This window comes from Pogoniulus pusillus, unplaced genomic scaffold, assembly GCF_015220805.1.
Source record: "Pogoniulus pusillus isolate bPogPus1 unplaced genomic scaffold, bPogPus1.pri scaffold_84_arrow_ctg1, whole genome shotgun sequence".
NCBI lineage: Eukaryota > Metazoa > Chordata > Aves > Piciformes > Lybiidae > Pogoniulus > Pogoniulus pusillus.
Window position 1 is genome coordinate 203,785 of NW_026974727.1, and position 26,454 is coordinate 230,238.

Below are 26,454 nucleotides of genomic sequence, written 5' to 3' on the forward strand. Positions count from 1 at the left end.
AGTCTTTGAAATACTCAGCAATTAGCTAGCTTATTCTTTGCACATTACCATCTCTAGCATGACCTCTCGGTTAGGCACATCTCCTGATTTGCAACAGCTGTATATACACTGCCGTTTGCAGCTAAGCATGCTTAACATTCTATTCAAATGTTTCTTTATTGAATAATTACAATTACCTATTACAATTCTATTAAAATGTTTCTTTATTAAGCAATTACAATCACCTATTACAGGCAGAGCCTGCGGCCCCAGCGCCGTGCGGCCGAGAGAGCCCAGCCCAGGGCCCGGGGCGTGCTGAGCGGCTCGGGGCCCCGCACGGTGCCAGCCGCGGCCGTGGCTGCCCTCACAGCAGGCCTGAATGGCAGCTGCGGCACTCAGCGGCTGCTGACGGCTCTGGCCCCAGGGAGACCCCACGGCCTCAGGCTCCCTCATTAGCGTAACCCGCCCTTAATTACCGGGGCTGGGGAAACGGTTTGGTGCAAGGGCTGAGCTCCCCCAGCTGCCTCTGCTGCCTTCAGTCTCTTACCAGGAGACAGGAAAGGGAGGGGAGCCAAGGCAGAGGCTGCAGGGGACTGGCACCGAGCGAGGCTCAGGGCTCAGGGCTGGCACTCTCCTGGCAGCAGCAGATGAGAGCAGTGCTGAGCCCGGGCCCTTTTTTGGCTCCTCTCCCTGCCACCCCACGGCTGCTCTGTGAGTATCTACCTGGCTCCACCTGCAGCACTGCCTCCAGTGCTGCTGTGCCCGGCCCAGGGAGGAGCTGGAACTGCTGAGAGGGTCCAGAGGAGGCCACCAGGGTGAGGGGAGGGCTGCAGAGCCTCCCCTGCGGGGCCAGGCTGGGGGAGCTGGGGCTGTGCAGCCTGCAGAAGGGAAGGCTCCAGGGAGACCTTAGAGCAGCCTTGCAGTGCCTGAAGGGCTCCAGAGGAGCTGGGGAGGGACCTGTGACAAGGGCTGGGAGCGCCAGGATGAGGGACAGTGGCTCTGAGCTGGCAGAGGGGAGAGTGAGAGTGGAGGTGAGGAAGGAATCCTTGGCAGTGAGGGTGGGCAGAGGCTGGCACAGGTTGCCAGGGGAGGTTGTGGCTGCCTCCTGCCTGGAGGGGCTCAAGGTCTGAGCGAGCTGTGCCGGTGGGAGGTGTCGCTGCCCATGGCAAGAGGCTGGAACTGGCTGATCCTGAAGGTCCCTTCCGACCCAGCCCATTCTCTGCTGCTCTGCCTCTGTGCCAGGAGCAGGCTGTTGAAGGAAGCTGCCCAGCAGCGTGGGTCCTGCAGAGCAGCAGCGTTTGCTGTCCCGCAGGGCGGCCAAGGGCTCTTGAGGAGGCTTTCTTCAGCTGGCTGCAGGCAGCTCGGTGATTCACTGTCTGATTGTCTCCAGCCATTAGGAGGATGTTGCCTCCTGTGCTTGGCCTCTTCTGAAGGATTCTTTGGCAACTGCTCTTTGATGGCTGCTAAACGGCGTGGAGCAGGGATACAAAAGGGAACTCTTGCTCCTCTGTGCCCCAATTGCCCTAGGGGGAGAGTTGGCCAAAGGGACCGATCCTTTCTTGGCTGCCTTCTTTCTGAAGGCAAACCTAATGTTTGTCCTTCCCTTCTTGAAAGGCTTCTCCTGTTGAACACAATTTCACACAATTATAATGAGGTGACTCAAGAGCAGAGAGGTTAAAGATGAGCTTCACATGGTTGCTGTAGCTGCTATTTCATTTACAATTTATGTTGGCTGTGGCATTTTTGCCATGTTAAGGGAGAAATACTGAAAGCATTTCACATGTCACAGATTTTATGAGCTGTCTTCTGTAGAGCTTGTCAAGGTCTTACTCCTCTTGATGCATGTTTCTTTGAGAGTCAGTCACTGCTTGGAACCTTGAGGTTTGGACACTTTGCCTATGTCCTGGTGTGCACCCAAACTGGGCTGTTAGAACTGGGGGTGTGCAGCCTGGAGAAGAGGAGACTCAGGGCAGAGCTCATTGCTGTTTACAACTACCTGAAGGGAGGCTGTAGCCAGGTGGGGTTGGTCTCTTCTTCCAGGCAACCAGCAGCAGAACAAGGGGACACAGTTTCCAGTTGTGTTGGGGCAGGTCTAGGCTGGATGTTAGGAAGAAGCTCTTCCCAGAGAGAGTGATTGGCATTGGAATGGGCTGCCCAGGGAGGTGATGGAGTCGTCGTTCCTAGAGGTGTTGAAGCAAAGCCTGCATGAGGCACTTAGTGCCGTGGTCTGGTTGATTGGCCAGGGCTGGGTGCTAGGTTGGACTGGCTGAGCTTGGAGGTCTCTTCCAACCTGGTTGATTCTGTGACTGGTGCTCCATTGCTATGAATTATTTTAGTGAGAGGAAAGCAGCCTTATTTCTCTTTCCAAATGCTCTGCAGGAGTATTTTCCTGGTGAGGAAAAGAATAAAATCTAATATTTCATAGCCCATAATGTAGTATCCAGGAGTAGATGAGATATTGCCTGTCTCTGTCAGGCAAAAAGGAAATGAGGACAGCCTTTGAATAGCCTCCTTCTCTTTCAAAGTGGCAAGAGTATGAAAGGAGAATGACTTGCAAGCCAGAAAACAGAGTGGGGCTTGTCTGGCTGTCCCCATGCTAGCATGCAGTAGGATGCTGAAGAAGTAGATCTGTTTGTAGAGTAAAGCAGTTTGTGATGAGGTTCCAAGATGTGTAATGTTTTGGAGGCATACCTTGGGCTACCACTGCTGTGGGTTCTAGGACTCAACCTAATCAGCAGCTGAAGCACATCTGCTCTGAGTATTCCCAAATTCAGTTCAGTTCCTGCTTGCTGAGTCCTCCACCTCCTGTGATTTGGATGCACTAAATGGGGCACATAAGGGATTCTTCTGACCCCACAGTGCAGTCTGAACAAGAATGGTGATGCACCATATATATCCAGAATAGGGAGAAGGTTTGAAATCTTCAATTGCTAGCAAAATGTTGCAGCAGAAAGATTGCTTCTGAACTGCTTCCAAGGTTGCTTCTGAAGCTGCCTGTATTTAAGCAGCTATGCTTTAAGCTGGCCTGTAGGGAAGCAAGTTAAATGGGAAAGGCAGCACAGAACTGCAGCCTGGAACAAGAAGGAAGGGACCACAGAGCACTGGCATAGGCTTCCTAGAGAGGTCATGGAGTCTCCTTCTCTTGAGACTTTCAAGGCCTGTCTGGATGTGCTCCTCTGTGCTCTGTGTTAGACAGGATTGTCCTGCTCTGGCAGGGGGGTTGGACTCGATGAGCTCCTTGTGTCCCTTCCAAGCCCTAACATCCTGTGAGCCTGTGAAAAAACTGTGTCAAGTGAGATCCTAGAGGTGACAGGTTTATTCCTGAGATGGTTTAATGTATATTGGACCTTAAAAACTGGAGAAAAGAGAAATGAGGGCAGATAAATCTATCTCCTGTAGATCCTGTAGCAGTCAGTAGATCTGAGGGAGCGCCGTTAGGCTTTATGGGAGCTTTAATTCCTCTTGAGCTGGAACTTCCCAAAGAAAGGGCTGGCATGATTCCATGGAAAAGCTTTGCTTTGTTCTACCTTTTCTGTGTTTGGGGATTCTTTTTATCTGTTCTTACAAAAGGATTTGGTGGTGCCCAGCAGCAGGACAAGAGGTAATGGGCATAAACATGAACAGATGATGTTACGTCTCAACACAAGGAGGAACTTCTTTAGTTTGAGGGTGGTATTGCTCTGGAACAGGCTGCCCAAGAGGATGCAAAATCTCCTTGCCTGGATTCAATCAGAGGTCACCTGGATACCATCCTGTGCAATCTGCTCTGGTTGAACTTGCTCTGACAAGGGAGTTGGCCTAGATGATCTCCAGAGGTCCCTTCCAACCTCTATCATTCTGTGATTCAGGTCTGTTTGAAAAACCAAAGCACAGTATCAGCTGGACTCTTCCCTTTGTGAGTAAGCCAAGAGTTGTGTCCTCTTCTCTCCAGAGCACTTCAGTTATCCAAGCTTCTCTGTAACCTCTGCTGGTCGGCAACATTGTCAGTGCCTGCTATTTATGACCTCTTTCATGGTTGACTTGAATGATTATCCTGGCTAAAGCTTTCTGTGCAGCCTCATGAAGAGCTGCAGAGGTTGTCTAATGACAGCAGAGCTGCCTTTTGCTGTTACCCTCTCAGTGGTTTTGTGAGGACAGAGATGTAGACTGAAAGACATTGCTTTGTTCTGCTTTCCTGCCTTCCTGTGAGCCAAAGGACTGAAACAAGCATTACACCAGCCTGCAGTCTTAGTCGTGTGGAAATAGAGGCTGAAATATGACACTGTGGTCTCTTGGGCCTTGGCTAGTTGCTGACACTGCTCAGTACTAGTTAGTCAGAGGAGTGAGCCTGCTTACTACTAACAGAACAAGTCTTAGGATCTGCTTGCTACTTAGAGAACAGGACTTGTGAGGAGCAGCTTGTTTGGTGTTGAGAAGAGGAGGCTGAGTGGAGACTTCATTGCTTTCTACAACTACATCCCTGAAAGGAGATTGCAATTAGAAGGGGCTCAGTCTCTTCTCCCCAGTACCAGGTGATAGAACAAGAGGAAGTGGCCTGCAATTGTGCTGGGGAGGTTTAGCTTGGAGATAAGGAAAAGTCTTTCCTGCAAGAGTGGTCAGGCATTGGAACAGGCTGACCAGGGAGGTGGTGGAGATAGTGGCTTTGGAGATGTTGAGGAGCATTTCCACCTTGGCTCCTGTGGCTTCAGGATGCCTCCCACGGGAGAGGAGAGATAGTGGACACCTGGTTAATGAGCAAAACAAGGTGTTGTGTGTCAAAGACTGGGTTGTGCTTGCCTAGGTGATGCTAATGTGTAGATGTGTGCTCTGTGCTCAAGTCTATAGATATGACGTCAGAACGAGCAATAAAGGTCTCTGGTGGGATTCACATTGAGTCATCTGGAGTCCATGTGGTGTCCCTTGGCAACAGGTGGTGACCTGCAGCGCACTGCTGAAGGCAGCATCCGTGGCTAACATCCATTCTCAGTCACTCTCATTCCCATACATTTCCCTAGCACTCACAAGCGTTTGGATGTCTGCCCAGGGGCTCTCTGTGGGGCTGTTTGTGTCTAACACAGGGTGGAATGGATCACAGAATCCTAGAACAGTTTTAGTTGGAAGGGACCTTAAAGAGCATCTGGTTCCTACCTGCTCTGCCAAGGGCAGGGACACCTCCTGCTAGATCAGGTTGCTTCAAGACCTCATGCAACCTGGCCTCGTATGCTTCCAGGGAGGGAGCATCCACAGCCTCCCTGGGAAACCTGTTCCAGTGCCTCACCACCCTCTGTGTAAAGAATTTCTTCCTAAGATATGCTTAAAGCTGGAGGTCAAGTCCTGGTCTTGTTTCTGGGCTGCTTCTGCACTGCTTAAACCAGACTTTGACATTGTTCCTGAGCCGGCAGTTGGCAGAGGGTGGTGCTTTGCCTCAGCATTTTGCTTGCCTCCCTCTCCTTCAATCTTCTGTTCCTTACAGGAAACACCTGTCTCTTGTGTATGGAGAAGGAATGGTGTGTGTGCCATCCTGTGCTGGCTTTGCTGCCATCCTCAGCATCCTCCACTGGAAGGTCAGGAGTGCTGTGCTCTGCCCAGAGTGCAGCTTGTCTGATCTGAACAGACCAGTGATCTCCTCAGCTGTGCTCCTGAGAGGGAAGTTCTTCATTATCCACAGAGAAGTTTTCTTGTAATCATGGTTCTGCTGTTTCTTCAGGTGCCTGAATCTGTGTGCTCCCACTTGTATTTTGTTCACAGCAACCTTAACATCTTTCTTAGAGCTCTTTGGGATGTGCAGGCAGCAGTGCATGCAGTGAGATGTGTGCAAGCTGCTGCAGCAAGACAAGACCAGCAGCAGTGCTAAGAAGGAATGCAGTGAGCAGTGCTGCCAGGCTTTTCTCTTTGAGGTAGGTACATAGAATCAGTCAGGGTTGGAAGAGACCACAAGGATCATCTAGTTCCAAGCCCCCTGCCATGCCCAGGGACACCCTACCCTACATCAGCCTGGCCTTAACCACCTCCAGCCGTGGGCCCTCAACCACCTCCCTGGGCAACCCATTCCAGCCTCTCACCACTCTAATGCTGAACAACTTCCCCTGCACATCCAGTCTGAACTTACCCATCTCCAGCTCTGCTCCATTCCCCCTAGTCCTGTCACTCCCTGACAGCCTAAAAAGTCCCTCCACAGACTTTTTGTAGGCCCCTTCAGATCCTGGAAGGTCACAATAAGGTCACCTCATAGCCTTCTCTTCTCCAGCCTGAACAGCCCCAACTCTTTCAGTCTGTCCTTACAGCAGAGCTGCTTCAGCCCTCTGAGCATCCTCATGACTCTTCTCTGGGCGTGCTCCAGCACATCCACATCCTTCTTGTAATGAGGGCTCCAGAATTGGATGCAGTACTCCAGGTGGGGTCTCAGCAGATCAGAGCAGAGGGAGAGAATCACCTCCCTCGATCTGTAGGCCACATTGTAACAGAATGACAGGGGTTGGAAATGATCTCTGGAGATCAAGTCCAGCTCCCGTGTCAAGGCAGGTTCAGCTAGAGAAGGTCACACAGCAGGACTGTAATGTCTCCAGAGATGGAGCCTCCTCACAGCTCTGTCAGCCTTAAGTTAAAGATCATCCTGATGTTCAGAAGAGGAGCACACATATGTTCTAGTTTCTGCCTCTTGGCCCTTGTCCTGTCACTGGGCACCAGTGAAAGCAGACTGGTACCATCCTCCTGGCACCCACCCTTTAAGTGTTTATAAGCAGTTATGAAACTCCTCCCCCAGTCTGCTTTTTTCCAGACTAAAGCACCCAAATTCTCTCAGCCTTTCCTCATGAGGCAGATGTTCCATTCCCCTCACTGGTTCTGTAGCCCTTTTCTGTCCCCTCTCCAGCCAGTCCCTGTCATTCTTGAGCTTGCAAACCCAAATCTGATTTGCCTTACACTGAACACAGTCCAAGCAAGGTGAAAAACCAAATGCAACACATCCCTGTGAGAAAGATTGGTTCTGCAGGAGTTCTGCAGTTGTCCTTACTCTGCATCCTTTTCCTTGGAGCCAGTGATGATGTCTCAATGAATTTGTACATAGGTACAAAAGAAACTAAACCCTAAGACTGTTCTGCAAGAAGAGGAGTTTTGTTGTGTGCTCCTTTTGCTCAGCATAAATTCATCCCTGAGAAATGAACACAACCTTGTGCACTGCAGGATTTATTTTGTCACAAACCTTCTCATTGATTGGTCAGAAGGTTCTTGTGCTCACCTGCCAGCTAACATCACAGTGACATTTTTAAAGGCCTTTCTTCTGTGCTGAGAGTGTGTCCTGTTGCACAGTGTGGTTTTGTCTTGGTTCTCTCTCAATTGCATCCTTTAGGAGTTATTTCACAGCCACTTTTAGACTGGAGTGTAAATGTAAAGGGTAAATCAAACCCTGCAGGACCTTTCCTCCAGTTGGGGCATTTACATGCAGCTCACTTGCTGGCTGGGCTGCCAGCTCCTGTGTCAGTTCACCTGCTAAACAGAGAAGCCTGAAGGAAAGTTACCTGTACTGAGGTTGGCAGCTTTCTAAAGGCAGGTGCTGGATGTTAATTCACCTCTGTCAGAGGTGAAGTGCACTGGTAGGAACACATCAGAAGCTGGGAACTGCTGTGTGTGTTACCTGTAATACTTGGTGTTGGCTTGGATCACAGGAACCAGCTCTCACTGTCTTGTGGGGTTTTGCCCCTTCCACCCAGTTCAGGGTGGCTCCTCAGCTGTTTGCACTGGTTCCACAGTGTGCAATGCCAACTCTGTTCTTGAGCTCTTTGCAGCATCTGTGTCCTGAGCTCCATGCCAGAAAGTGTAAGGGACAAAAGACAAAGCTGAGGCAAACCTGCTGTTTTTTGGCTCTAGCTTTGGTTATTTGCTCCTTCTCAGCTGCAGTTAGTCACTGTTTGGGCTGAATGACTTTTCAGTTGGCAATGACCAAACCCATATTTTGTTTTGTTGCCCTTTTCATTTGCTCAGTGTAATTCTACCTGATGTGTCTGCTAGCAAGCAGGAACACTTCCTCCTCTGGTCACATTCACAGGTTACACTGGCTTGGAAGGGACCCTCAGAGATCATCTTGTCCAGCCCCCTTGTAGTGAGCAGGAACACCCTAAACTGGATTAGGCTCCCCAGAACCACATCAAATCTGATCTTGAATGTCTCCAGGGATGGGGCCTGAACCACTTCCCTGGGCAGCCTATTTCACTGTTTCACCATTCTGATTGTGAAGAACTTCTTCCTCATGTCCCACCTAAGTCTCTTCTGCTCTGGTTTCAAACCATTGCCCCTAGTCCTACCACTAGGAAGGATGGAGGAAGAAAAAGTTTACATCTCAATTGAAAGGCAGAATTAGAATCATCATAGAATCAGCCAGGTTGGAAGAGCTCTCCCAGTCCAACCTATCCCCCAGCTCTGTCCAGTCAACCAGACCATGGCACCAAGTGCCTCATCCAGGCTTTTCCTGACCACGCCAGGGACGATGCCTCCACCACCTTCATGGGCAGCCCATTCCAGTGCCAATCACCTCCCCTGGCACAACTTGAGACTGTGTCACCTTCTACTTTTGTTCTCTTGCTGACATCACTTCTTGACCAGAGCTCATCTTCTCAGTGCACTGCCATGACCTGTATTGCAGTAGAGCTTACGCAGGCTGGAGAGTGATGTTGGTGCTCTTCAGCAGTGGTTTCAGTGCTGATTGTGGGCAACCACCACAGCTGTGCTGTGTGGCAAATGCCATGACCTTTCCTAAAGAGCTGCCACCATCTGTACTTCTTTGCAGTAGGAGCTGAAATCAAGTCTGTTGTAGGACTTGCAATGCATTCAGAAAGTCTGGCTGGTTATGCTGCTGTGCACTAGGGGGAATGTGCTAGGCGAGGATGCTCAGGGGGCTGGAGCACCTCTCCTATGAGGACAGACTGAAGGAGTTGGGGCCCTTCAGTCTGCAGAAGAGGAGAGTCTGAGGTGACCTTACTGTGGCCTTTCAGTATCTGAAGGGGGCCTACAAAAAAAGCTGAGGAGGGACTTTTGAGGCTATCATGTAGTGACAGGACTAGGGGGAGTGGAGCAAAGCTGGAGGTGGGTAGGTTCAGACTGGATGTGAAGAGGAAGTTGTTCATCATGAGAGTGGTGAGAGGCTGCAATGGGTTGCCCAGGGAGTGGTTGAGGCCCCATGGCTGGAGGTGTTTAAGGCCAGGCTGGATGAGGCTGTGTGCAGCCTGATGTAAGGTAGGGTGCCCCTGGCCAGGGCAGGGGGCTTGGAACTAGATGATCCTTGTGGTCTCTTCCAACCCTGACTGATTCTAAAACCCACAGATTAGTTAGATTAGTTAGTATTTACTGGGGGTGTTTTTAGCTGCTTCACTTTTGGCTGAAAGCAGATCAGCCTACAAGATTGTCATTGTTTTAGATGAGGGCTGACTGCTGTAAACCATCCCAAACACTGATAGAAGCCTCGGTAAGAGCAGTGATAATTCCCTGTAGTGCTCTTTTCATTTTGAGAAGATAAAACTCTCTCTTAATGAAACTTGCTGACAGTCTGAAAACCAGTTGTTGAATCAGGATGACACCACATCACCTTCACAGTTACCTTTGATTGTAACAAGCATCATTGTTCACTTAGGGATGCTGTAGGCTTTCCTCAGAACCACTTTGAAGTGTTGAGTACTTCAGGGCTGGTATCACACAGCTTAATTGCAGTGGCACACACAAAGTCAGGTCACCAGGCTGCTGCTGTCACAGTTTAGTTCTTTCATGAGTGCATTGTTCTGGAGCCATTTAAATACAACTGATCTTCTGAAACAGTCACCTTTTTAGGCTGCTGTGGTGATTTTCCCTTTGTTCTTCATCACACCTATATCATAGAATCACAGAATCAACCAGGTTGGAAGAGACCTCCGAGATCATCCAGTCCAACCTAGCACCCAGCCCTGTCTAATCAACTGGAGCATGGCACTAAGTGCCTCATCCACTCTTTTTGGGAGCACCTCCAGGGACAGCAACTCCACCACCTCCCTGGGCAGCCTCTCACCAGCTTCGTTGCCCTTCTCTGGACACCTTCCAGTACCTCAACATCTCTCTTGAATTGAGGAGCCCAGAACTGGACACAGGACTCAAGGTGTGGCCTGAGCAGTGCTGAGTACAGGGGCAGAATAACCTCCCTTGTCCTACTGGCCACAGCCTTTCTGATGCAGCCCAGGATGCCATTGGCTCTCTTGGCCACCTGGGCACACTGCTGGCTCAGCTTCAGCTACTCTCTACCAGCACCCCCAGGTCCCTTTCTTCCTGGCTGCTCTCAGCCACTCTATCCCCATCCTGTAGCACTGCTGCTTGGGGCTGTTGTGGCCAAAGTGTAGAGCCCTGCACTTGGCCTTGTTCAATCTCATCCCATTGCCCCTGGCCCACTCCTCCAGCCTGCCAAGGTCCCTCTGCAGGGTTAACAAAAGAGCCTACAGGAGGATCACAGGGATGCAGGTCTCTCTCTGCACTAAGGGGGCACATTTGCTAGCCCATGAAGAGAAGAGCTGCAGGAGCTTGACAAGGCAGGAGCAAGCTCTGCTTCTCTCAGCAGAGCTGGGTTCTCAAGGCAAAATGTGAGCTGCAAACACAGGCTCTGGCTTTTGAAGCTGTTTTGACAATGAGAGTGTTGCTGTGAATTCCTTGCAGCGAAGCAGTGGGAATGTCTCAGTCCTTACTTTGTTCTCCCTTTAGCTTTTGCCCAGTGAGAGAGAACAAACATCCTGCTGTGGCTCAGCTCTGTGGAGATGGAGGCAAGCAGAGTGTGCTCTCTGGGCCTTGGGGAGATGGTTTTCCTCTGAGGTGTAAGTACAGGAATGGCAGCATGGGTAAAGCTGTGGCCAAAAATCAAGTCTTTTCAGAGCTGCCATGGGTCTGGAACCAAAGTGAGCTCTGGGATTGGAATCTCAAGGATGCTTTCCCCAATCCACTTCAAAACTCAACAGCTGCAGCTAGGGGTGGTGTAGGGGTGTGGAGGTGTGGATTGCTAAATGGAGCCATCTGCTCCTGGTGCTGGCCCTCGAGTGCATTGACAGCAGCATCAGGGCTTAAACCTCTGACTAATTAGCTTCTAGCTCTTGTCATCTGTGCTCTGGGTTGGTTAGACAGACTGTGCTCTTAATTCTGGCTCCTAAGCAGCTCAGCTGAAGTCCTCTCACAGCACCCTAGATGAGTTGAGGCATTCCCAGAGGTGCTCTGATGGTTCACAGTGGCTGCAGCTTTCTTTCCTGGCTGGTTTGTTAAAGATGGAAGGTGAAATGGCCTCTTAGCTGTCATTTCCAGGCAAGGAAATGCTCATTCAGCCTAAGCTATGCAAAAGCTTCTTGTTTCCTATTTTATGGGCATTTCTTCTCTAGTAAGCCTTCACTTGGAGCACTGTGTCCAGCTCTGGAGCCCTCAAGGACATAGAACTACTGGAGCAAGTCCAAAGGAGGGCCATGAGGATGATCAAAGGGCTGGAGCACCTCCTCTGTGGGAACAGGTTGAGGGAGTTGTGGTTGGTCAGCCTAGAGAAGAGAAGTAGCTGTGGAGACCTGATATTGGCTTTCCAGGACCTGAAGTGGGGTGATAGGAAGGCTTCACAGGGACTGTGTACAAAGGCCTGCAGTGACAGGGTGAGGGGCAATGGTTTGGGGTTAGAGTAGGCTTAGATTGGGTGTTAGAAACAGATTCTTTACCATGAGGGTTCTGGAACACTTGAGCAGGTTACCCAGGGAGGTAGTTGGGGTCCTGTCCCTGGAGTTATTCAAGGTCAGGCTCAACAAGGCTGTGAGCAGCCTGATCTAGTGGAGGATGTCCCTGCTGACTGCAGAGAGATTGGACTGGGCAGCCTTTGGAGGTCCCTTCCAACCTAACCCATCCATGATTCTGTGTCTTGTTCCTCATCAATTGCTTTTGCTTTGTGTTTGTTTCTCCACAGACTGTGGGTCTGTGCCTACCTTTAACACTCAAACTGGCATTTAGCAGACACTTGGCTGCTTCCTCACTCAGCCAAAGGAAAACATGCTTGTGAAGTGTTTCATTATGAAAGCCAAATTAATGCACTCATAGAATCAGCCAGGTTGGAAGAGACCTCCAGGTTCATCCAGTCCAACCTATCCCCAGCCTGTTGGGGTTTGAGCAGAACTGCAGTCTGAAAATGAGGAGAGTAGGCAGGGTAGTGTTAGGTCACTCTGATAAGAGGCACAGCTGCAGGGAAGTGGCCTTGGGTAGAAGCTGAGGAAGTGGCTCCTCTCTGTAAGCTGAGCTGTGTGAGGGGGCCTTGAAGGAGGGCAGGCAGGTCAGGCCTGGGAATAGCTGATGCTGGAGCCTAGCAAAAGTACAGGCCCCTGTACCAAATCCACACTGTAAGCATCACTCCCAGCTTCACTAAAGGGATTGAGCTTCTGTGTGTCACACTGGTGTGAGCTCCTGTCTGTCCTGCTCCTGCACAGCCTGGGAGCAACCCAGCACCAGCCCTGGCCAATCAACCAGACCATGGCACTGAGTGCCCCAGCCAGGCTTTGCTTGAACACCCCCAGGGATGGTGACTCCACCACCTCCCTGGGCAGCCCATGCCAATGCCAATCACTCTCTCTGGGAAGAACTTCCTCCTGGCATCCAGCCTAGACCTGCCCTGGCACAACTTGAGACTGTGTCCCCTTGTTCCATTGGTCGTTGCCCGGGAGGAGAGTCCAACCCCCACCTGGCTACAGCCTCCCTTCAGGTAGTTGTAGACAGCAATGAGGTCAGCCCTGAGCCTCCTCTGCTGCAGGCTGCACACCCCCAGCTCCCTCAGCCTCTCCTCACAGGGCTGTGTTTCAGGCCTCTCACCAGCTTCGTTGCCCTTCTCTGGACATGATCCAGTGCCTCAACATCTCTCTTGGATTGAGGAGCCCAGACCTGGACACAGCACTCAGTTCATTCTTTGCATTCACCATAAATACAGCAAGGAGCAGCTGTTGTGAATAAGCCTATGCTACAGCAGAGCAATCTGGAAGTAAGAAACAACATCCAAAGACAGAGAGTGATTGGCACTGGGATGGGCTGCCCAGGGAGGTGCTGGAGTTGCTGTGCCTGGAGGTGTTGAAGCAAAGCCTGGATGAGGCACTTAGTGCCATGGTCTGGTTGATTGGATAGGGCTGGGTGCTAGATTGGACTGGATGAGCTTGGAGGTCTCTTCCAGCCTATCTGATTCTATGACTCTATGAGCATATGTTTTACTAGCTATGCCTTTTGGAAGGGCAGAAGCAGCTTTCCATGGCAGCATCGAGAAGAGTAGCCAGGCAGCTCTATTTTCCATGGCATTTTCCCCACAGAGCTAAAATGTCTTTCAGTTACCTGACAGAACTTCCATTAAAAACCCACAACTGTTTAAACCAAATCTGTAGTGTCCTTGTAGCTTGCCAGGTACTGATTCATTCTCTGTGAAAGCTTTGGTCAAATGATTGCAGTTAGAAATCTTCTCTGAGGTTACCAAACCTGAAACACAAAACTCTCTGAGCTGTCACAGTGCCTGCCTTACAGGAGAAAGGGAAGCCTTAGCAGGTTGCCACCTGCTTCCCACTTGCCAAGTCTCCTTGAAAACCATCTATGCCCATGGATTTGCTTACAGCTGGTTTGAAGAGATCTGCATTTATCAGAGCAATCTAATTAGGTCCTTTCATTAGGGTGGAGCATGTAAATGTTTGTGGCAATGGGGATTAACAACTCAGCTTTTTCCTTTCTGTTTTAGAGTCTCACACACTCTAATAGATGCCAGCTCTTAGCTAAAGCATTCCAAGCTGTCTGTGCTTGATCTCCAGGAGCAGCAACTGCTGTCCTTGCTGCTCCTTCCCTGCTGTGGTGATTCCAACTGGTAAGCAGTCCTTGGCCAGTAATTTCTGTGACCTGTTTTGTCTGTCTTCTCTGCTCAGAAAGTTTCCATTGGATTGACTTTATCCATCCCATAAACTGTTTCCCATGTGGTTTCTGCAAACAATATTTAGCTTCTAATTCTTTCAGAAACAGCTCAGTGATTTCATTACCCTTTTTTTGCATGTGCTGCTAGACAGCATGCCAGCATGCCAGGGGGCTCAGAGTGTTCATTCTTTGCTTCCAGCTAAGGTCAGTGAAGTGCAGGTCCTGTTGTCATATCCCAATCTTAGCAGCAAGGCTGGAGGAAGGAGCCTTAGAATTCCTGAGGTGAGGGAAGTTCATCACATCTGTGACATAGGAAACTTGTACTGAGTAAACCCAAGGCAATCTAAACACTTGGGGCATGGTTTAGTGGCCATGGTGGTCTTAGGTTAATGGTTGAACTTGATGATTTTAGAGGCTTTGCCAACCCAGACACTTCTATGGTGCTTCATGGTGGGGCAAATTAAATTTGATTGATTGGTAATTAGCTCTGGGAGTTAGAGTGAAGCTATTTTGCTGACTGTGGGCTCTTGTGCAGCTAATTATTACCTTTTACTGTTGGCTGATAGCCAAAATTGGTGCCCTTTTGTTTGCTCTAGCTTGGAGGAAGATTAGAGGAATGTGCTTTGGTTTGTGGAGAGTATATTCTGGGCTGAGTCGGTTTCAATATTACTGATCTGCTTTTGTGATCAGGTTCCTGCCTGGTGCATGTGGGGCAGGCTGTGGATGGAGTCTGCCTGGACTTCAGCAAAGCCTTTGACACTGTCTGCCACCACAGGCTCCTGGCCAAGCTGGCAGCTCATGGCATGGACAGATTCACTGTGTGCTGGGTCAAGAGCTGGCTGGATGGCAGAGCCCAGAGAGTGGTGGTGAATGGTGCCACATGCAGTTGGCAGCTGGCACTGGTGGTGTGCCCCAAGGCTCAGTGCTGGGCCCAGTCCTGTTCAGTATCTTTATTGATGACCTGGATGAGGGGATTGAGTCCAGCATCAGTCAGTTTGCAGATGACACCAAGCTAGGAGCAGCTGTGGAGCTGTTGGAGGGTAGGAGAGCCCTGCAGAGGGACCTGGCCAGGCTGGATGGGTGGGCAGAGGCCAATGGGATGAGACTGAACAAGGCCAAGTGCAGGGTTCTGCACCTTGGCCACAACAACCCCAAGCAGCACCACAGGCTGGGGACAGAGTGGCTGAGAGCAGCCAGGCAGAAATGGACCTGGGGGTACTGATAGAGAGTAGCTGAAGCTGAGCCAGCAGTGTGCCCAGGTGGCCAAGAGAGCCAATGGCATCCTGGCCTGGCTCAGGAGCAGTGTGGGCAGCAGGACAAGGGAGGTTATTCTGCCCCTGTGCTCAGCACTGCTCAGGCCACACCTTGAGTGCTGTGTCCAGTTCTGGGCCCCTCAATCCAAGAGAGATGTTGAGGTGCTGGAAGGTGTCCAGAGAAGGGCACAAAGCTGGTGGGGGGCCTGGAACACAAAGCCTATGAGGAGAGGCTGAGGGAGCTGGGGGTGTGCAGCCTGCAGCAGAGGAGGCTCAGGGCAGACCTCATTGCTGTCTACAACTACCTGAAGGGAGGTTGCAGCCAGGTGGGGTTGGTCTCTTCTCTCAGGCAACCACCAACAGAACAAGGGGACACAGTCTCAAGCTGTGCCAGGGGAGGTCTAGGCTGGATGTTAGGAGGAAGTTGTTGCCAGAGAGTGATTGGCATTGGCATGGGCTGCCCAGGGAGGTGGTGCAGTGTGGTGGTTTGGCTGTTCTCTGCCCCCCCACACTTTATGAACTCCCCAGCTGACTCAGTCGTGCTCTGGGAACATGAATGAAGCTTTTATTTCCAGCAGCACAATGCACAAGCAGCTATTTACAGCAGATACAGTTCTAGACAGAAACAGACAAGGGAAATGTGATACAGAAACACAACTCCCTCCCAGAAACCTGAGTCCCCAGGAGGGGCTCTCAGCCACCCCTGCACCTTCCCCCTGCCCCTCTCAACCTTACCCCAGCCTTAAGGAAGAAAAGAGCTTCAGCCAAGAGGTTAAGGAGCAAGGTCAGTGGCAGTGAGGTTAGGGAGCTGCAGCTGAGTCCGGAGCCAGCCAGAAAGGGAAGGCAGAATGGCAAGAGAGTTATCTAATGTTTGCATTCTTCTGCAGCCAGACTCTGAGGGCAGCAGACATCACCAATGTTCTCCTTTCACAGCCAATTAGCTGCTTTTTCTTACCAAAACATCCCAGCCTGCTTCAAACTAGCAGATGGAGTCACCATCCCTAGAGGTGTTCCAGAGGGGACTTGATGAGGCACCCAGTGCCATGGGCTGGTTGGTTGGACAGGGCTGGGTGCTAGGTTGGACTGGATGATCTTGGAGGTCTCTTCCAACCTGGTTGATTCTATGATGCTGTTACCAAATCTGTTTTTACTCAGTCAGGAAATAATACAACTGCTGGAATTTATTCAACAGCTTTGATGTGAGTAATTTTGCCTAAAACAGAGTTACCAAATGCCTGTGCCAAATCTTATCCATGTAACCCAGAGTTATATTTATCCTGTGTGATCTTAGCCCTAATGACTCTGGATTTAGTGTTAATGCTGGCATTGTGCATGAGACATTGGAATGTGATTTAAAACAAATATGTTTCCAGTTTCCATTCACATCTAGGTCATGAGCAAAAGGGAATCAAGTTCAGAAAGGTTATTAACATTTAATTAAGCAAATTAAAGAGAGGAAATCCCAACAACAGAACAAGAGGACACAGTCTCAAGTTGTGCTGGGGGAAGTCTAGGCTGGATGTTAGGAGGAAATTCTTCTCAGAGAGAGTGATTGGCACTGGAATGGGCTGCCCAGGGAGGTGATGGAGTCGCTGTGCCTGGAGGTGTTCAAGCCTGGCTGAGGCACTCAGTGCCGTGGTCGAGTTGAGTGGCCAGGCCTGGGTGCTAGGTTGGACTGGCTGAGCTTGGAGCTCTCTTCCAGCTTGGCTGATTCTATGATTCCTATCATAGATTTCAGGCAGTGTAATACAAGATTTGGGTGTGGTTTAAGGCTGATGTGCAGCAGTCTGACCCCTGGGCTCAGCACACAGAGGGTCCTTTGCTGAGTTACTCCCTGGGCAGCTGAAATTGTCCTTTCTCTGGTGGCCATTCCTGCCTTACCCTGTTGTGGTTATAGAAACACAGACTGAGGGACTCGGCTGGAAGTGCTGCAGCAGTGAGTGTGGGGAGTGTGCAAAACCACCTCTCACCTGGATGGTTGGGAACATGCAATGTTAACTGCTGACTTCAGGAAAGAGGAAGCAGGAAAATGCAATGAAGTCCTTCCTTGGGCCAAGGGAAGTGGAAGTCATGTGGTGAATGTGGGGCAGGCTGTGGATGTAGTCGACCTATACTTCAGCACAGCCTTTGACACCCTCTGCCATGGCAAGCTCCTGACAAAGTTGGCAGCTCGTGGCTTGGACAGATTCACTCTGGAATGGGTCAAAAACTTGCTGGAGGGCTGGGCTCAGAGAGTGATGGCAGATGGTGGCACACCCAGTTGGCAGCTGTCACTGGTGGTGTGCCCCAAGTATTGCTGCTGGGCCCAGTCCTGTTCAATATCTTTAGTGATGATCTGGGTGAGGGGATTGAGTCCAGCATCAGTGAGTTTGCAGGTGACACAGAGCTAGGAGCAGGTGTGGAGCTGTTGGAGGGTAGGAGAGCCCTGCAGAGGGACCTGGCCAGGCTGCATGGGTGGGCAGAGGCCAGTGGGATGAGACTGAACAAGGCCAAGTGCAGAGTTCTACACTTTGGCCACAACAACCCCAAGCAGATCTCTTTCAGCCTGGTTGATTCAATGATTCTGTGTTCTGGTTGCATGGTTACAGGTGACACCAGCTGCTTGTGGGGAAAGGGCACTCAACACAGCACTTGTAGAGTGGTGCATCAGCGTAGAGATCATGTCCAGACAGCACAGGGCTGGTGAAAGAGGAGGAGATCTGTGCAGGACATCCATCTGGAACGTGTGGATGACAGAGCAGAGCAAGCAGCCTTAGCATTCAACCTACCTTCTGGTACATCTACCTAGCAAACAGATGTCAGCCTGTAAGCAGTCACTGGAGTGCAGTGCTCTCACCTAGCACCTTTCTGCTGACTTCTCCAATTGCTGGAGCTTAGATTCACAACTTTGATCATTGTGTAGTGTTTTGGAATAACTGAACCTTTTGGGAAATGCTTCTGGGCTCTGGATCAAAACTCTGGGATCTGCAGAAGCCACACTCTTGGGTGCTGCCACAGGGCAGGCACTAGCATGGGGTCATTTGTGTCTGTCCAGTGGTCAAGGATCTCAGGTGTTCCTTTTGAGATTTCAAGTTCTTTTTTTGCAGTCTGAAAATGGAGAGCCTACATTTCTTTGAATCATGAACCACAGAATCAACCAGGTTGGAAGAGACCTCCAAGATCATCCAGTCCAACCTAGCACCCAGCCCTGTCCTATCAACCAGACCCTGGCACTAAGTGTCTCATCCACTCTTTTTGGGAACCTCCAGGGACAGCAACTCCACCACCTTCCTGGACAGCTTATTCCAATGGCAATCCCTCTTCCTTTGGGTTTTACTCCTTTGATCCTGTATGCTCTAAACCACTGTGCATGTGTGAATGCTGTGTGAAGCCTAAGATGCTATCTTCAGCCATACATCTACAAGAAAGAGTAATTTATTTTGTCATACTGGGGAACTGTTTGGAACACAATGAAAGAGGTCACAGGGTCTTAGCTGAACACAAAAAGCAGAACTGAGCAGGTGAGTTCCTTGAACACAAGACATGGCATTTAGAAGCAGCAAGGTGGTATTGTCTTTGTGCAAGTGTTTATGGTGCTGTGGGTGGAACATGTTGTTCTGTTTTAAAATGCACACTCTGAAAAGACCTGCCAGATTGAGCAGACATTTGGCAAGCTCAAACTATAAAGGTCAGCTGAAGTGAATAGTGAAAATAATTAAGTCTCAGACTACATGTAACCTCCCTAGGCATGGGGTATGAGTTCTGACAACAGAGGGTGGTTAGCTGGTGCTGCATGGTGACCTGGGATGCTGAAAGGCAAAACCAGACAAATGGGCTAGCAGAAGACAGAGCTTTGTATCAGTGAATCAGAGAATTGTAGCATCAACAAGGTTGGAAGAGACCTCAGATCGTTCAGTCCAACCTAGCACCCAGCCCTGTCCAATCAACCAAACCATGGCACTAAGTGCCTCATGCAGGCTTTGCTTCAACACCTCCAGGCACAGCAACTCCACCACCTCCCTGGGCAGCCCATGCCAGTGCCAATCACTCTCTCTGCCCACAACTTCCTCCTCACATCCAGCCTAGATCTCCCCTACCACAACTTGAGACTGTGTCCCCTTGTTCTGTTGCTGCTTGCCTGGCAGAAGAGACCAACCCCACCTGGCTACAGCCTCCCTTCAGGTAGTTGAAGACAGCAATGAGGTCAGCCCTGAGCCTCCTCTTCTGCAGGCCAAACACCCCCAGCTCCCTCAGCCTCTCCTCACAGGGCTGTGCTCCAGGCCCCTCACCAGCTTTGTGCCCTTCTTTGGCACACATTCCAGTATCTCAACATCTCTCTTGGATTGAGGAGCCCAGAACTAGATAAAGCACTCAAGGTGTGGCCTGACCAGTGCTGAGTACAGGGGAAGAATAACCTCCCTTGTCCCACTGGCCACACTGTTCCTGATGCAGGCCAGGATGCCATTGGCTCTCTTGGCCACCTGGGCACACTGCTGGCTCAGCTTCAGCTACTCTCTATCAGTACCCCCAGGTCCATTTCTGCCTGGCTGCTCTCCAGCCACTCAGTCCCCAGCCTATAGCACTGCTTGGGGTTGTTGTGGCCAAAGTGCAGAGCCCTGCACTTGGCCTTGTTCAATCTCATCCCATTGGCCTCTGCCCACCCATCCAGCCTGGCCAGGTCCCTCTGCAGGGACCTAGCTTGACACCTGCTCCTAGCTTGGTGTCATCTGCAAACTTACTGATTCTGGACTCAATCTCCTCATCCAGATCATCAATAAAGATATTGAAGAGAACTGGGCCCAGGATTGATCCTTGGGGCACACCACTGGTGACAGCTGCCAACTGGATGTGGCACTATTCACCACTGCTTTCTGAGCCCAGCCCTCCAGCCAGTTCTTGACCCATACCAGAGTGAATCTGTCCCAGCCATGAGCTGCCAGCTTTGCCAGGAGCTTGTGTGGCAGATGGTGTCAGAGGTTTTGCTGAGGTCTGGGTACATGACATGAGAACAATACCAGCTGCAGCTTACCTAGGGAGCGTGGTTGGCTTTCCATCACCCAGAGTCTTCAAGGTAGGCATTGCTTTCTCTCTAGAGAGAGTCTATGTCCAACAGCAACCTGTAGTTTGTATGCACAAGTGAGTGGTGAAATTGACTCTTTTTAGACAGGTGATGAGACTAAATGATTCCAGTGGTCTCTTCTGGAGACCATACCAAAGCCCTTTATACAAATCCAGGCTTTTTTTGGGCAGGGAGTATGTTTCTTGGCTTCTCTGACCTCTCACAGGGTTGTCTTTCTTCCAAAGGAACATCTTTAAAGAATCTATAATGAGTGTTTGCTTCTTTAGGCATAGACTTTGCCCCTACTCTACTTGGGGGTGGTTTATTTCCTCTCCTGCCCTTCTAGGTTCATTTTAATTTATTACTTCATCCTGAAGTTTCCTGTCACAAACATTTCTCTTAGCAGCTCTTGGAAGGCAGAGTTTATTATGAATGTTCTTTTCCCACCCTATGCAGCAAGATGATGTCTGTCCTAAAGCTTGGCTCTAGTCCTGAGAATTGGATTAGAATTTTTTCTTTGCCAAAGTTAGTCTAATTTTAAGGAGTTGCTCTGTTGGGCACTGTTGCCTCTCAGGATCCTGCTGTCAGCATCTGCAGCTTCAGACAAAGTGTGCTAATGGTACAGTAGCCTTAGCTGAGGTGAGTCACAGCATCACAGAATGGCTTAGATTGGAAAAGACCCTCAAGCCCATCGAGTGCAGTCCTTAGTTTCACTGGGACAAGCCCTTGACCAAACCAAATCCCTCACCACAACATCTCATCACTATGAGTCAATGTATAGGGTTAACACTCCTGGGGGAGTGACCCTGAACCTGACCCTAGGGGTCTTGGCCCCTCCCCAGGGGTGGGCCACACTCCAGGTGATGGTTAGCCCACTCCCCCCACTTCCTGCGGTATAAAAGAGACAGGACCTCCCTGTCTCTTCCTCTTTCTCTCTTCCTGCGTTCATGATCACACACACACTGATACTGCATACCAGCACAACACGTGGCAGCCACGAGGCAGAGACACCATCACACTACTCGGGTTGTATCCATCCCTGTTTGTATTTTGCTGTTTTCCCTTCCTTATCCTTTGTAAACTCCCCTACCTCCAATCCCTTTTTCTAAGTTATTGTTAAACTTTTCCTTTTTAACTTCCAAATCGAGTGAGATTGATTTATTTGGGTGTCCCTACCTTTATCTCTCTCCCTGTCTTTTGGGGAAAGGAGGGGGAAGAGGGGAGGGCACTCTATAAATTCTATAAATTGTCATTGGGTCTACCAAATTTATAAGAGTCTCTGGGAACCTGCATTTGAACCCAAGACAGTCACTGTGCTTGGAAAGGACCACCAAGATCCTGAAATGGTCACATGTTGTATCTGAAAGGGCTGAGGGGTTGCTTCTTGGCAGACAGAAATACCATTTTGTTTCTGCTACCCTGATGCAATCCTGGTGAAAAAAAATCACAGTCTGTAGTTATGGAACCTCCTAAAGGAAGAAGGGGCCTGAGGGTACTGGTGGAGAGTAGCTGAACATGAGCCAGCAGTGTGCCCAGGTGGCCAAGAGAGCCAATGGCATCCTGGCCTGCATCAGGAGCAGTGTGGCCAGCAGGACAAGGGAGGTTATTCTGCCCCTGTGCTCAGCACTGCTCAGGCCACACCTTGAGTGCTGTGTCCAGTTCTGGGCTCTGCAATTCAGGAGAGATGTTGAGGTGCTGGAAGGTGTCCAGAGAAGGACACAAAGCTGGTGAGGGGCCTGGAGCACAGCCCTGTGAGGAGAGGCTGAGGGAGCTGGGGGTGTTTGGCCTGGAGAAGAGGAGGCTCAGGGCTGACCTCATTGCTGTCTACAACTACCTGAAGGGAGGCTGTAGCCAGGTGGGGTTTGGGCTCTGCTGCCAGGCAAGCAGCAGCAGAAGAAGGGGACACAGTGTCAATTGTGCCAGGGGAGGTCTAGGCTGGATGCTAGGAGGAAGTTGTTGGCAGAGAGAGTGATTGGCATTGGCATGGGCTGCCCAGGGAGGTGGTGGAGTTGCTGTGCCTGGAGGTGTTGAAGAAAAGCTTGGATGAGACACTCAGTGCCATGGTCTGGTTGCCTGGCTAGGGCTGGGTGCTGGGTTGGATTGGATGAGGTTGGAGGTCTCTTCCAACCTGGTTGATTCTATGAAAGTATCAACTTGGGAACTATGGAGAAGATAAAATCTTTCAGCAGTTGTATTTCACTGACATCATCCACAAACAACTGGGACAAAGAAATAGTTCTCCTTATCTGGTTTTAGAAGTGAAGCAGCTTCCTCTTTTGGTTTGTTCTCACTGGTGACAGAATGCTCCTTAATTAGTGCAACTGCCATGAGGCTGCAGGCAGCTCTAATGCACAGGCTATGAGCCCTTTGGCCCTCATAACCACATAGGTGCCCATCATGTCACAGCTGAGGTTTGCAGTGGTTCAGCCATCCATGAGTTCTTGGATGCTCTGTGCTGAGAAAACTACCATTGGACATTCAGAGTGGCCATTAGGAGACATTTCTTCACAGAAAGGCTTCTCTAGCACTGGAGTAGGCTGCCCAGGGAGAAGGTGAGTTCACCATCCCTAGAGGTACTTAGCAGATGCATGGATGTGGTGCTGAGTGCCATGGCCTAGTGGTAGGAGCTTAGCAGTAGTGGTGCAGCTGTGAGGTGTGGGCAGCAGTTGGATCTCACAGGTCTCTGCTGAGTGCAGCGGTTCTGTCACTCTGTGATTCTCTACACCTGTGCAGCGCTTACACGGCGAAGAAAGGAGATGTTGGGCATCTAAGGCCCTGACTCTCAGCTGTGTGCTGAACATCCTTCTGTGGCTGGTCCAGTGCAGAACCATTTCTGATGTGTTTCAGGGTACCAACCTCCTTCCCATGCCAAACCCAATTGTCACCAAATATCGCTGCCCCATAAGTGCCAGCAGCAGCTCTCTGGGCTGCCTAAGGAAGTGGCTGTGTCCAGTTATGCCTGCTGAGGTGGAGACCTGCATAGCAACGAGGGAAAAGGATTCAAAAGCCTTTTGGATAAGGAGTGTCTGCAGGTAAGCTTTTGGCAGCAGATGCAAGCCTCTGGCCCTGCCTGCCGTTGGTGAGACTCACAGGCACGTGTGGAAGGGCAAAGCTGAGGCTGTATTTCTCACTCTATTGGCTGTGCAAGCTTGTCACTATTTATTGCCTTAACCCTTTGGCCAGGTGATTGCATAAATACTGTGTGCTGCTGATACTGGACAGGATGAAGTCTTTGAATCATATAGACAGAGTTGGCTTTTGAACTTGTAGCCCCTTTGATTTATTGGCTGCTGCCTCAGGAGTTTCTGTCTGGTTTAAAATCATGTCTGAATTATGTTTCTTCTAGCAGTTATTTCCTGGCTTAGCTGTTCTGTGACTCTGTGTTTCCTTTCACTTACTGCTTATCTTAATCACTCTTAACTTTGCAAGTCTCCATTTTGACTTCATTTTCAATAAACCTGTGCCTGTGTAATAAAACAATTCTTAGCCAAGAGCTAAGCCAGCTCAGCTGTGCTTGTTTGCAATGAAACTGCAAGCTCATTAAACCATAACATTCATTTACTTGTTGCCAGCTTAGATGTGCTATGATGAATCTATCATCTGCTCCTTTCAACCTCAGCCTTTGTATGGCTTAGATACAAATGCATGTGTGCAGGTAGAGAGCAAATGAACATCAGGGAGCCCTTACTAGAAGGATGAAATAAGTCTGTTAACTACTCAGGCTTGTGAGGTGAGCACAAGATGAACATTACCTCGGTTCTGGTTTAATGTGGAACAGACTGGAACTGTTTCAAGCACAAGCTGATGAGTAGTCCAAGATAAATGATAGGTGAACTAGTTAAGCCAGATCACAAAGTAACCTATCTCCTGTCTTAAGGTGACTTTTTTAGTGCAGAAAATCACAAAATGAAAGAGGAGTGACTATGAAATCCTTTCTCTTGAGTGGTGCTGCAGTTCAGACCCATACATGAGACTCTGCAAGCAATGAGGTGGTGCCATTCCCTTGTGTCTGTCTTCTGTAGGTACAGACTTACACAATTGTTTGCTTTGGAAAAGACCTGCAGGATCACCAAGTCAAACCCTCAGCTTAAGACCACCATGTCAATGAAATCATGTCCCAAAGTGCCATGTCCACAGGTTTCTTGAGTGTCTCCAGAGATGGTGACTCTTGCACCTTCCTGGGCAGCCTGTTCCAAAACTTGGACACCCTTTCAGTAAAGAAATTGTTCCTAATATCCAGCCTGAACTTCTTCTGGCACAATTTCAGACCATTTCTTCTTGGTCTGTCACATGGTATCAGGGAGATGAGATTGCCCTCACCTCACTCCAGTCTCCTTTCAGGGACTTGTGGAGAGCAGTGAGGTTGCCCCTTGGCCTTCTCTTCTCCAGGCTGCACAACCCCATTTCCCTCAGCTGCTCCTCACCCTAACCCTAACCCTCCCTGGAGGTGTTGAAGCAAAGGCTGGATGAGGCACTTAGTGCCATGGTCTGGTTGATTGGGCAGGGCTGGGTGCTAGGTTGGAGTGGATGATCTTGGAGGTCTCTTCCAACCTGGTTGATTCGATGATTCTGCATCCTTCTAACATCTCCTTCCCATTGTTTTTCTGTGTCACTTTGCTGCACAGCTTTGCATAAAGTGTCTTTTCAAATTGTAGGCCACCTCTGGTGTGGACATTTACTTGGTGTGTGTAATATATTATCTTGTTTATAAGCAAGGCAGGGAAAAGGTAGTAATATCCAGGCCATATCAAAGCTCTCAGGGTCTAGCAAGCAGATGTGAAGGTGATTGGTTTGCCTTGGAAGCTGTCACTTGGCCACAACAACTTAGTGCCATGGTCTGGTTGATTGGACAGGGCTGGGGGCTAGGTTGGACTGGCTGAGCTTGGAGGTCTCTTCCAACCTGGTTGATTCTCTGGTTCTACGATGATGCTAATTTGCAGCACTGGCTCCTGAACACAAGGTTGCATGTTCCATACATCACTGCCCAATGCCCTGGTGTCTGGGTAGGGTTTGGTCACCCAGGTAACAGAGCAGCAGTAAGTAAAGTCCAGAGGAGATACAAGTACATGAAATAGCTTCTACACAGGGCTGGGGCCAAGGCTGGTAGACTGGATTGCCATCCTGGCTAAAGAGTAAGTAAAAGGAGGGGTGACAGTGGTCTAGAACATAGAGATGAGGAGGGGAGGAAGAAGGTCATTAGAAGATGGTTTTGCACTGCTCCTTGGAATTAAAGCGTCAGGGCAACCTGGTAACATTTTCAGGCAGATGGTTTAAAAGGAACAAAAAAGCACCATGTTTTGCCATGCCATGGCTACAGGATGGGATTCAGGGCATGGGATATTTGGGAAGCCTAAGATGAGAGCATAAAAAGGGATCAAACACACTGATGGAGGATAAGTGCAGGTGAAAGGTGTTTGTAGAGTGTGTTCAGTTGAATCTTAACACAGTGATCTGTACTTGCTACATCTTCACCTTCTGAAATCCCCAAGCTACACCTTGCTGACAGCAGGGAACAGTAATTCTGTGTGTGCACACCTCAGGTATTTGCTGCTGGTCAATGCCAGGGGTAAGAGTGGGCTAAGGAGACCTGTGGCTTTACACAGTGGGACAGTTGCTCTTGCAGCAGTTTGGGAGCACACTGCTGCTCAAAGAGCCTTCCATCTAAGCAGGCAGGTGAAAAGGTGGGGGACTAAAAGACCTACTTACAGTTACACAGTGCCAACAGCCTGGCTGCAGAGGCAGGGTGGTAGAATGGTGCAGACCTGTTTCCAAGCACCAGTTGCTTTGGGAACTCCTCTGAAAACTGAGCTTGTTTCCTCAGGGTCTCATTGGAATTGGTCAGTGTGGTGGTTTGAATAGAACCATAGAATTAACCAGGTTGGAAGAGACTTCCAAGATCATTGAGTCCAACCTATCCCCCAGCCCTATCCAGTCAACAAGACCATGGCACTAAGTGCCCCATCCAGTCTTGAACACCTCCAGGGACAGCTACTCCACCCCCTCCTTGGGCAGCCCATTCAAAGAATGAAACAATCTTTTGCTGTACAAGTGCTTGGCTGTTTTATTGTGTTGTTTCCAAAATAGCCAAGGTGATGCCTGCCATGTGAATTTTCTCAGGAAATTAAAATCTGATTTGATGTCTAAAAATGGCTCCTAATGTTGTAGTGGCAATGGCTTAATGACAAGCTGCTTCTTTGCCTCACACTGGCTTGTGATGTGTATCTCCTTCTGTTTGCTGGGAGCAGCCACTCCCATGTGCAGGAAAAAGCAGATATTCTGGTTCCCACCCTTTTGCAGAAGGCATGGATC

At 49.9% G+C, this 26,454-nt stretch overlaps 1 long non-coding RNA gene across 4 annotated transcripts; it reads left to right on the plus strand.

Annotated features, from left to right (window-relative positions):
- The first annotated feature begins 229 nt into the window (after positions 1–229).
- Positions 230–24,587, plus strand: LOC135174585 (uncharacterized). Of its 4 annotated transcripts, none has more exons than XR_010302027.1 (5): positions 230–690; positions 5,432–5,855; positions 13,688–13,810; positions 22,993–23,177; positions 24,168–24,587. It is a non-coding gene; the product is annotated as an uncharacterized LOC135174585 (long non-coding RNA). The 4 variants fall into 4 exon arrangements; XR_010302026.1 differs by lacking the exon at positions 24,168–24,587 and adding an exon at positions 23,329–23,636; XR_010302029.1 differs by lacking the exons at positions 22,993–23,177; positions 24,168–24,587 and adding exons at positions 17,005–17,182; positions 17,696–18,093.
- Positions 24,588–26,454: the final 1,867 nt, after the last annotated feature.